Here is a 10,523-nt window from a genome sequence, read left to right as displayed (position 1 = left end):
CACAAGTTTTATATCCTCTCAAAGTTAAGACTCCATGAAGTATAGTAGTTTGATGAATCATGATAAATGATAGCCTTGCATCATGATTCACTATAGGTCTTATCCAGTGTGCATCACACACACTAGTGCAATCACCATGAGAAACCTATCCCAACAACTAAGACAAGTCATCCCTCCAACACTACTACAAAAAATGAAATCAATGGCGTTTTATTTCTTGGCGCTTTTAAAAAGCGTCATTGCTTCTTAATAAAAATGACTTTTCTTGGTGCTTACATTCCCTTAACTCTTTGTAGGTAGAAACAATGGCGCTTTTAGAAGGGTCATTGTAAGATGAAATTTGAATGATGGCACTCTTAGAAGCGTCATTGAACGAGTAGCTTAACCTTGACGCTCTATAAGAGCGTCATCTTCTGTTTCCCCTTATAAGTACACATAATCCCACAATCTCCACTTTAACCTCAGAGTTCTTACACTCGATGCGCAATACTCACACTCACCTCCAACAAATCAACAAGCGTTCGTTCTAAAGCCAGATGATTTCTGTCAACACCCACGAGTTGCCAAAACACTCCTAGCAGTATTAGGTTCCAACATTCTCTTGTTGAGAGAGATTTCAAAAAATCGTGATGTTGAAACCCAGCCCTAATGGACATTTGTTGTGCGTAACCATGGTATACCTTTTTATCTCCCTCGAAATTAGTTTTTCTACTATTTGCATGATGTCCTTTGATTCTCTTATACCATTTTAGGGATTCAATTTCTTTTATTTTAGGGTTTTAATTTCTTCCTTACACCATTCTTACAGATTTCAATTTCTCAGTTGGAATTACCTGTTGCAGAGTGTACTCACCATTCCACTGTGAAAGTGCATTCAAATTTTTGGCAGACTCGTGCCTCTGGGCCCCATTCCCGCTGTCTACAGCCTCTCCACGGCCTAGATTTCAACCGTCATCTTCACCAGGACGTTTTTCTCTGCCGTCGCTGAGATCCGGGACACCCGGTGGTTCTGGCGGAGGTCCAAGACCCCATTACAATGGTTGTTATGCTTCCCTCTAGGAACACAGCCATTGGGGCGAGCCTTCTTCTGGTCATACGCCTACTACCTCTCTCACTTCCTCCACATGTTCCGCACATACTTCACCATATTAGGACATCGTAAGCTGGGTTTACTCAACATTTTCAAGAATTTAATGTTGTTATGCATGTTATTTATGTGGCTTGAATTCTCACAGTCATTCCAATTAGTAGAAATCATGTTGGCCACCCTAGTGTACTCTGTTGTATACGACTACAAGTTCTGGACGACAATCGGGCTGCCCAGTACATGCTTCCCGTTTGTGTTGAGCTACGAGATAGTTTTATTGGGCTCTAATGTCCTCTGCCATGTGGGGGCCCTTTTACTTCACTTGAGGAAAGGTGGCTGTAACGGAATTGGGGCTTGGATCTTCAATAAAACTTCCTTAAAGGAATTGTTGGATATTTGGCAGAAGCACATTTAACAAGTCACCTTTGTTCTTTAAGTCCAATGAGAATGTGATGGACTCTGTTTCTACTAATATTGCAGTTGAAAAGGCTGCTCAAATTTCAATATAGAACGTTGATGGTGATAGAAGAGCATCTTTCCTTTGAAATGCTCTCTAGCTGCTTAGAAAATCAGTTCATGTTGTTGCTCTAATTCAAGCTGTTTGGCAATAGAGGAAGGGGAAACTAGGCTCTAGATCTTTGGTCGAAACAGGCTGGATGAGAAAAAGGCTAATTCTTTATGTTGTTGAGTAGTGCCCTAGTTTTATTTTATTAATAATGATGGAAAAACTGATATGGTAAGAACAATTTTTCGAAACAAGAAAACAAGTTGCTTAAGTTCTTGGGCTTTATGTGGAATCCTCTATCATGAGTAATGGAAGTTGCTGCTATGGCTCTTGTCATTTGTTACCTAAAGGATTGATAGTCTTCTTTATTTGTGTTTCAGCGGTTATACCCTGTTGCGGGATCCACACCACAACAAAGGGCTTGCCTTCACTGAGAAGGAGAGAGATGCCCATTACTTGCGTGGACTTTTGCCCCCAGCAGTCCTGAATCAGGATCTTCAGGTAATTTTTAATGATATTGCCTTGAGACTTGAGAGTTCAAACCTATGTATTTAATCATCTTCTTTTCGTGCTTGACCATTCTTGCTCACCATTTCACAATTCTGGAACTCAGGAGAAGAGATTGATGCACAATCTTCGCCAATATAAAGTTCCATTGCAAAGGTACATGGCTATGATGGATTTTCAGGTATATGTTAATCTATACTAGTTATCTATATATTCTGGAGTTGGTATATGTACTAAGTTTAGTGAAGCAGAGCAACTCCCCTTCAACTTTACCTCCGTTTATATTTTGCAGGAGAGGAATGAAAGGTTGTTTTACAAGCTCCTTATTGATAATGTTGAGGAATTGCTCCCAGTTGTCTACACTCCAACAGTTGGTGAGGCTTGCCAGAAATACGGGAGCATTTTCAGGCGTCCTCAGAGTCTTTACATCAGTTTGAAAGAGAAGTAGAGCTCTGATTTTGTGTTATGAATTTTTCCTTTTGTGGGAAATTGGATAGTATGATACTTGCATGTTATGCAAAGGAATCTGAATAGTTGACTTTTTCATGGGAAAGATACTAGAAGTGCTGAAAAACTGGCCTGAAAGGAGTATTCAAGTTATTGTCGTAACTAATGGTGAACGTATTTTAGGGCTTGGGGATCTTGGCTGCCAAGTATATGCTGGTTCCACTAGTTTTAAAATCTGCTATTGTATTTGGCGTGTGAGATAAACACCTAAGCGACTATCACTTCAGCATTCATCACTGAGTTGACTGGTGAAAATGTTTGAAATATTGTCAGGGAATGGGAATACCTGTGGGAAAACTTTCTTTATATACAACACTAGGTGGACTACATCCTTCAGTAGTAAGGACTATTACAATCACTAGCCTTTCTTATTTGATCAATTCATTTTCTTGTTTTTATGTTGTCTGTTTTATTTTTATTTTTAGTTGTCTGGCACAACCTTTCCCTATTTTTAATTGAAGAAAATTTACGATCTTTGTTTTATTTGCAGTGCTTGCCTGTAACCATAGATGTTGGCACAAACAATGAGCAACTGTTGAAGGATGAGTTCTACATTGGACTCAAGCAAAGGAGGGCAACTGGGCAGGTTTGATGGTTTTATTTTACATTTTCCCATATTTGCTACCTGTCATTTGTCTTGCTGGCAAGATTGCAAACTTTATATGGTATGAACAATGTAATTATCTATTATATTTAGATGGTTATTTGTTTAACAATTTAGGAATATGCCGAGCTTCTACATGAGCTAATGTGTGCAGTTAAACAGAACTATGGGGAGAGGGTCCTTATACATGTCAGTGATCAGTCTGAATGTGCTAATGATTTTGGTTTCCTAGCTTTCCATTTTGTTCCTCATGGTTCTTCACTAATACACTCTTCCATATTTTTCAATTTGAAGATTTTGCAAACCACAATGCATTTGAGCTGCTCGCAAAATATAGCAAAACTCATCTTGTTTTCAACGATGATATTTAGGTAACACAAGTTTTAATGTTACTTCCTCAGCAATTATATGTGCATTTTTTTATATATATTTTGAGGAATACTTTTCCAATTTGTGAACTCTTTTCTCCATTGCAGGGTACAACATCTGTGGTCCTAGCAGAGCTAATTGCTTCTCTAAAACTAGTAGGCGGGAGCTTAGCTGAGCTTACTTTCCTGTTTCTTGGTGCTGGAGAGGTGATGCTCAACTACCATTTGACTCAGAAAGCTTTCCTTTTTGTTTCATATCTTGAAAAACTTTCAAATAACAAATAAAATCAATTCAGAAGGATATATTTGTTGTTTTTGTGCACTTTGATTCCTCATTCTAGATTGGTATGTACCCAATCTAGGCATAATCTCAATTGAAGCATCTCCTATGGAGACTGTCCCTCCTCTATATAATCTGCAACATTTTCAATTCTTTTGCAATACTTGCTTTTTGAAACTCCACATTTTCTACAATCTATCAATTTGTGAGGATGAATGAGCTGTGTTTAATCAACATGCATGATTATTTATTCCTTTGGTATTTCTATATTTCCATTTTTTTAGTCTTCGCATTGTGGTTACCTTTCATTTTCTTAGGAGCCACCTTTTAATATCTTCAAATTTTCTTGTTCATATGCATTATTTGGTGTGTTTTCCTTTCTCATGTTTCAATTTTGGTGCTTGAAGGCTGGAACTGGCATAGCAGAGCTCATAGCTCTTGAGATATCAAAACAGGTACCTGCTTACTAGCTTTAATTGGTTTTATCTTCTGTTTTCTTCAGCTGAGCTTTGTGATTAATCATTTAATTTCTTTCTTGGCAGACAAAAGCTCCATTGGAAGAGACCCGTAAGAAGATTTGGCTTGTCAACTCAAAGGTAGTAGAAACCTAATCTTAATTCCATACTAGGCAAAGAATTTCAACCTCTTGGTTGCAATCTTTTCTTCTTTCCCTATATTTTCTTTTTTTCATTGTTAATTTGTTTAATTTTTTTTTGCAGGGACTGATTGTTCACTCTCGCATGGAATCACTTCAACACTTCAAGAAGCCTTGGGCTCATGAGCATGAACCTATTAGGGCACTTGTAGATGCAGTCCAGGTTTGGAAATTCCATCTTTGACTCCAATTTTACAAGAAAATTCAAGGAAATATTTGTTTGGTTTTCTCACTATTTTTTCCCAATTTTTCAGTCTATCAAGCCGACAGTGTTGATAGGATCACTTGGAATAGGGAAAACATTTACCAAGGAGGTGGTTGAGGCCATGACATCCTTCAATTTTTTAACCTTGCTTATTTGTATGACATTGTTGATTCTTTGACCTTGCTTTTACTATAACATCATATTTATCTTCACACTATTAAATTAAATACCATAGTACACTTAATAAGTATTTAATTATAAGAAGATTTTAGAGTATTGGTATTTTCCCACAATATTTTCTATTCTCTTGCTATTGGTGTTAGTTTCTTTGCAAATCCTTTTAATGTCTACCTCTAAGTTGTATCAAATTGTTTTTTATACATGTAGGTGCTGGCTTTGGTTTACTAGAAAGAACTTTAAATCACTATGCTAATGTCAGGTGAGGATAGTGTTTTATTTCCTTCAAGTTCAACATATATTTTACTTAAATGATGTTATCAAATAGTAGGTACAGTTTTAGTTTCACATTATAATACATGTTTAAACTATTTCTTTTAATAACTCATGTTTTTTCAAGACCTATACCTATTTTTTGTTATAATTAATTAGTTTGAATTTTGTATTAAGTAACAGAAATCATTGCCTTGTAAGAAATATTCAAATTCTAGAAGAATTATGGACTCTTGATTAAATAATTGAGTTAACTACAATTAGTTATTTTACTGAGCGAAATTCCTATATGTAAGTGTATTTATCACCTACAAGGTACTTGATAAGTTGGGATAGCTAGGGTAGTGACATAGAGAATAATATAGTAGTTGCATTTGGAAGTACACGCACCATAAACAAGGACACTGTCATGTTTATAGCTTTGTGATATGACCAACCTGTGTCTCACCTACAATTACAAAACACAGATAAATTCAGCATGCATTGATGAAAAAATAGCCGACATCCTCTTGATGCACTTGACTCAACAAAAGAACTATTGCAATAGAAACAAATTGTCCTTAGTAAAAAGCCATCCAACTTTTATTATATGCTAAAAGTATTACAAATGCCTTATTTATGAGCTATTAATAAATTCTAGGTCTTGTGAGTCATTTTCACAAAACTAATTTTAAAAATATATATGTCATGTAGAGAATAATAATATAGCAAATTTATAACAACTGAAATTCTTAAATTCTACTATTTTATGATATCTTGATGTAGAACAGAGTACATAGCATTCTTGAATTCTCTTAAATTCTTAAATTGCAAGCATTTATTAGTACATCACCTATAATTTATTATTAGGCTATAAAATATGATTAATTATCATAATACTTTTCTGCCCATAAATAATGGTGATTCCATTTGTTGACTAATGCTATTATTAAATTCCTTTAAGTTCTAAAAATAGAAAAATATTAGCATTCTATGGTATATTTGTGCTCTTTTGGTTAGATTAACAATGATTTTAACTTTTCATTAAAAAAAATAAAATAAGTTGTTTAAAAAGTTGGATAGTTTTGATGAAAATTTGCAATCTTTTAATTTTTGAATCCCTAATACAAGACGTAATAGGGGCTGAATATGTGTATAGTGTATGTTTGTTGCATTTGGGACTATTAGATCAATAATGTTCTTAGTAATAATAACTTCAGCGTTATGATACTAAAAAACATTCCATCTTTATAAAAATATTTATTTCTAATAAAAAAAACAAGGGATCCGAGTTTTAATGTTTTTTAATAATATAATTTATGATTGTTCTAGTGCATTGACATATAGTAATTAGACAAATTAAATATTATAATTTCAATTATGCTTATTAGTTGTTGCATGTATAAATTAAAGGTTTTTTTTTTTTAATTTGTCCTTTGCTTATATATCTTTTTCTGAAATTGTAATTGATTTTAGTTTTTTGTGCATGTAGGTCATCTTTTTGGGAAATTAACCTTATAGTTGGATAAGCTAGCATGAAGCAGTATGTTGAAGACCAAGGCATAATTGGGTTGCATGTAAAGAAAAAATGGACCATGTTAAGGGACTAAACATTAAAGTTATGACTTCTTTTTCTTTTTTTTTGTTATTTTAATATCTTTTAGTTTTTTTGTGTTTCTCATACAAGTTCTCTATCTGTGATTAAATATTGCAATTTGGAAATGTATTACCAAGTGAAAAATTAGGTGTAACAACTAATTTCATTGGTACATAATTTTTTATTTTTTATTTTTATGTGTATGTATTATTTCAATAGCAGGTGAAAAAATTATTAAATTAAAACTAAAATTAAACAATTATCTTCAATGACACTTTCTAGAAGTGTCATTATAATTCGATATTTGAAACCGCTAAACAATGACACTTATAAAAAGTGTCAAGGTTTCTTCTACTCAACAATGACGCTTATAAAAGTGTCAATGTAATCTGATATAACTAACAATGACACTTTTTTAAGCGTCAAGGTTCTTTTCAATGACGCTTTCTAAAAGCGTTATTGTAGGCAAATACTTATTATGACAGGCTAGTAGATGACGCTTTGGGGAGGCGCCATTGAATGTATTTCTTGACACTTAAAAAACGTCATGGTTAACCTTTTTTCTTATAGTGCAATTAGGAGATGATGCACTGCAGTCTCTATTGGATTGCCCAAATCCATGAATCAACTATAGACAACTTATCTACCTACAGAGAAACCATGACTTGTATCTTCTATGCAACTCCTAATGTACCCAAGTCATGTACAATGTAAGAGATTTGGGTTAAATGTTCAAATAAATGTCTATACACTAAAAGGATAACAATAGGATAGTTATGACTAACTTTGTTACATCATGTCTTACTTTTAGGTGCTCAATCCCAACAACAACACCATCAACCAGCTTGACAAGCTTAACAGGCTCAATGACTACTCCATAATTAGTAGTCTCCTATAGGAAGCATAAGGATAACAAGCTAGCTCAATTCGAAGATGGAGGAGCAATCATCATATAAACAGATGTATTATTGATCATGACACACCCTTTAGGCCCTTCTTACTAAGGCTCATTACCATTATATGGCATGACTACACAAGGAAAGGGTGAGAGTTTGCTTATCCCATACTCCTTTCAATTATCTTGTCTATCCTTACAAGATGAGTTTGATTTACTATTTTGTCAGAGAATCAAAGGTTCAGCCTCGTTGGAAACAGATTAGTAATGGGGTCAATATGGATAGAAAAATCATGTTCCATCATCTATTTTGCCAGTTATAGTTAGGTGATGGGACTCCTGGTACATCTGTTTCTATGATGTATACTCCTTCATCTCTAGATGAGCTAACTTGTTGTCCTTATGTTTCCTAAAGGAGACTATTGATTATAGAGTAGTCATTAAGCCTGCTAAGCTTATTGATGGTGTTACTCCCTATGACGAGAACCATGACAAGATGGATATGATGGATATGAGTTAGATTGTCGATGTGGTTTAGCTAGAGACTATTTCTTTATTTGATCTGTTTGGGTTATCCACTATCAATGTTTCAGAGAAGATTTAAATTGTTCTAGTTACAAAGTTTCCAGAGGATATTTATATGGTTAGTTGTATATTTGAGGGCATTGTTAACCCAATTAAGGGAGTGCCCGACTTTGTGGGCCTATCTCTTTCATTTGATGTTTTATGGGGATTTATTTCCCATTCCGACAATGTATTTGTTGGTTCATTTATGGATTTGAGCATTTTTTTTTAGTATTTGTTTATATTTTATGATAATATCTCTCTATCTACACCCCATTTTCCAGCATCATAATTTTTTTTTATATAGACGATGAGATTACACAACATGATTTAGGTGGAGATTCTTCTAATCCTAATTCAGATCCCATAGATGAGAAGGTTTCACCTACTGTAAGGAATGTTGAGATTGTTGATTTTGGTACAGAGAATCAATTTAGAGAGCTGAAGACTGATTTACCCTTATCTACATATGAGAAGGATAGACTCATTCACTTACTCAGATCATATTTGGATGGCTTTGCATGGTCTTATGAGGACATGCTCTGTCTTGATTCCTCTATAACAAGGAAAATTTTCTAGCATGTTATCAGAAAAAGAAACTTTCATAAATAAATTCTAAAAAATATCAAAATTATGAATTTAATTACAAAAAATTTCATAGGACATCCTCTGCATGTCTAGTTTATCATCCAAGTGATCAAACAATCATTCAAGACTCACATTAAAAAATCACACAAGTCATTTAAAGTGTCTTGTTTACATAAAATATATATATATAATAAGAAACCAAAGAGAACATAAATCAACTTTTAAATCATACAAACATATCTTCTATCAAGAATTAGACCAGTATAGTAGGTGCATCTTAGAAAAAATATATCTTATGCTAGACCAACATAGTGGGTGCATCTTAGAAAAAATATATCTTACACTAGGGAAAAAATATATCTTACACTAAGGAAAATATATCTCAGTATTTTATTTGTCAAAACTTAAGTTCATGAAGTCTAAAATTTAGAGAGAAAAAAATATCAAATTAAATTAAACAAACCGAAAACAAAAATTATTTGCAAACCACGCTTAGCTATATAGTATTGAACGAGTGTAGAACCTACTAAAAGAAATAACCATAACTCTCAATTAGGAAAAGCTTTTTAACTCAAACAAAATTCCATAATCAATTTCAAGAAGTCAATAATGTCAAACAACCATTAGAAAAAATTTTAGGACACTCCAAAATGCTCAAATAAAATTTTATTTCTAAGCATGCAGTAATTGGGCTAAAGGGGCAGTAAGAGAGTTTTGAAATTCTTTTTATGTTGGGTTCCACTAAGTTCCTATTCAATTTACATAAGCTCAACTTGTGCATCCTCAACCTCAAATGAATACTTGCAATTTACTAAGACTAAGAACCTTCCCATTAACTTGGGATCACAAGTTAAAACTCATGTGCTAAAATCAAAATTTTTAGAAAATCAAAGATTAATGCATTCTGAATAAAAATGAATTGCATACATTTTAAAGATACATTTCAAGATACATTGTGGTTTAAAAAAAATTAGAAAGAGATTTAAAAAAACAAACAAAGGACAACTAGTCTTCAAACAATAAACATACCAAGTAACCCTAAGCAATAGAAAGACAAAGGACATGAGTTTCGGCTAGCAATCAAGTTATAACTAAATGGATAAAACAAGGACAAGGAAACTAACCCTGGGCTACCTCTCATTTGGGATCAAAGAGCCATGCTTGAATGGGAACAACTCAAATGCTAATTCTAAGACAATAATCAACAAGTATATATGAATAAAACAATTTCATGTGGCATTCATGATTGATAGCAAACAAGTTATTTTTGCAAAGTATCTTAACAATAATTAGGGTTTGACTTAATTGACATCTAAATACCTTTGATGGAAATCCCAACTTGCAATCGTCACCATTAAAACAAGCCAATCAAAAGAACAAATCAATATCCAAAAGGTTCTAAAGACATGAATAACCAAGAGATCAATGGAAGCTAACTATAATAATTTTAAATGTGAACAAACAATCAAATGGACGAATTAACAAAATGAAAAAATAAAACAAGATTACCTAGTAGCCAACAAAAACAAACCCTAGAGCCTTCAAGAGCTCCAGCCTTCAAGAGCTCCAACTATCATTCAAACTCAAGAATTTCACATTTGAAATAGGTACTATTATTGAAACACTTTAAATCTTGATTTTGAAACAAACACTATTGCATTTAAATCAAAATATTATTTCAAGTGTATATACTAAAAGAAAATGGATTTTAGCCACAAAATATTTTTTCAGT

General features: G+C 33.4%; 1 pseudogene; it reads left to right on the top strand.

Moving 5' to 3' along the window:
* The first annotated feature begins 305 nt into the window (after positions 1-305).
* Positions 306-6,918, top strand: LOC100257477 (NADP-dependent malic enzyme, chloroplastic-like; annotated as a pseudogene).
* Positions 6,919-10,523: the final 3,605 nt, after the last annotated feature.

The sequence above is a fragment of the Vitis vinifera genome, chromosome 2, assembly GCF_030704535.1.
Source record: "Vitis vinifera cultivar Pinot Noir 40024 chromosome 2, ASM3070453v1".
NCBI classification, from domain to species: Eukaryota; Viridiplantae; Streptophyta; class Magnoliopsida; order Vitales; family Vitaceae; genus Vitis; species Vitis vinifera.
This window is presented reverse-complemented; position numbering and strand designations above follow the sequence as displayed.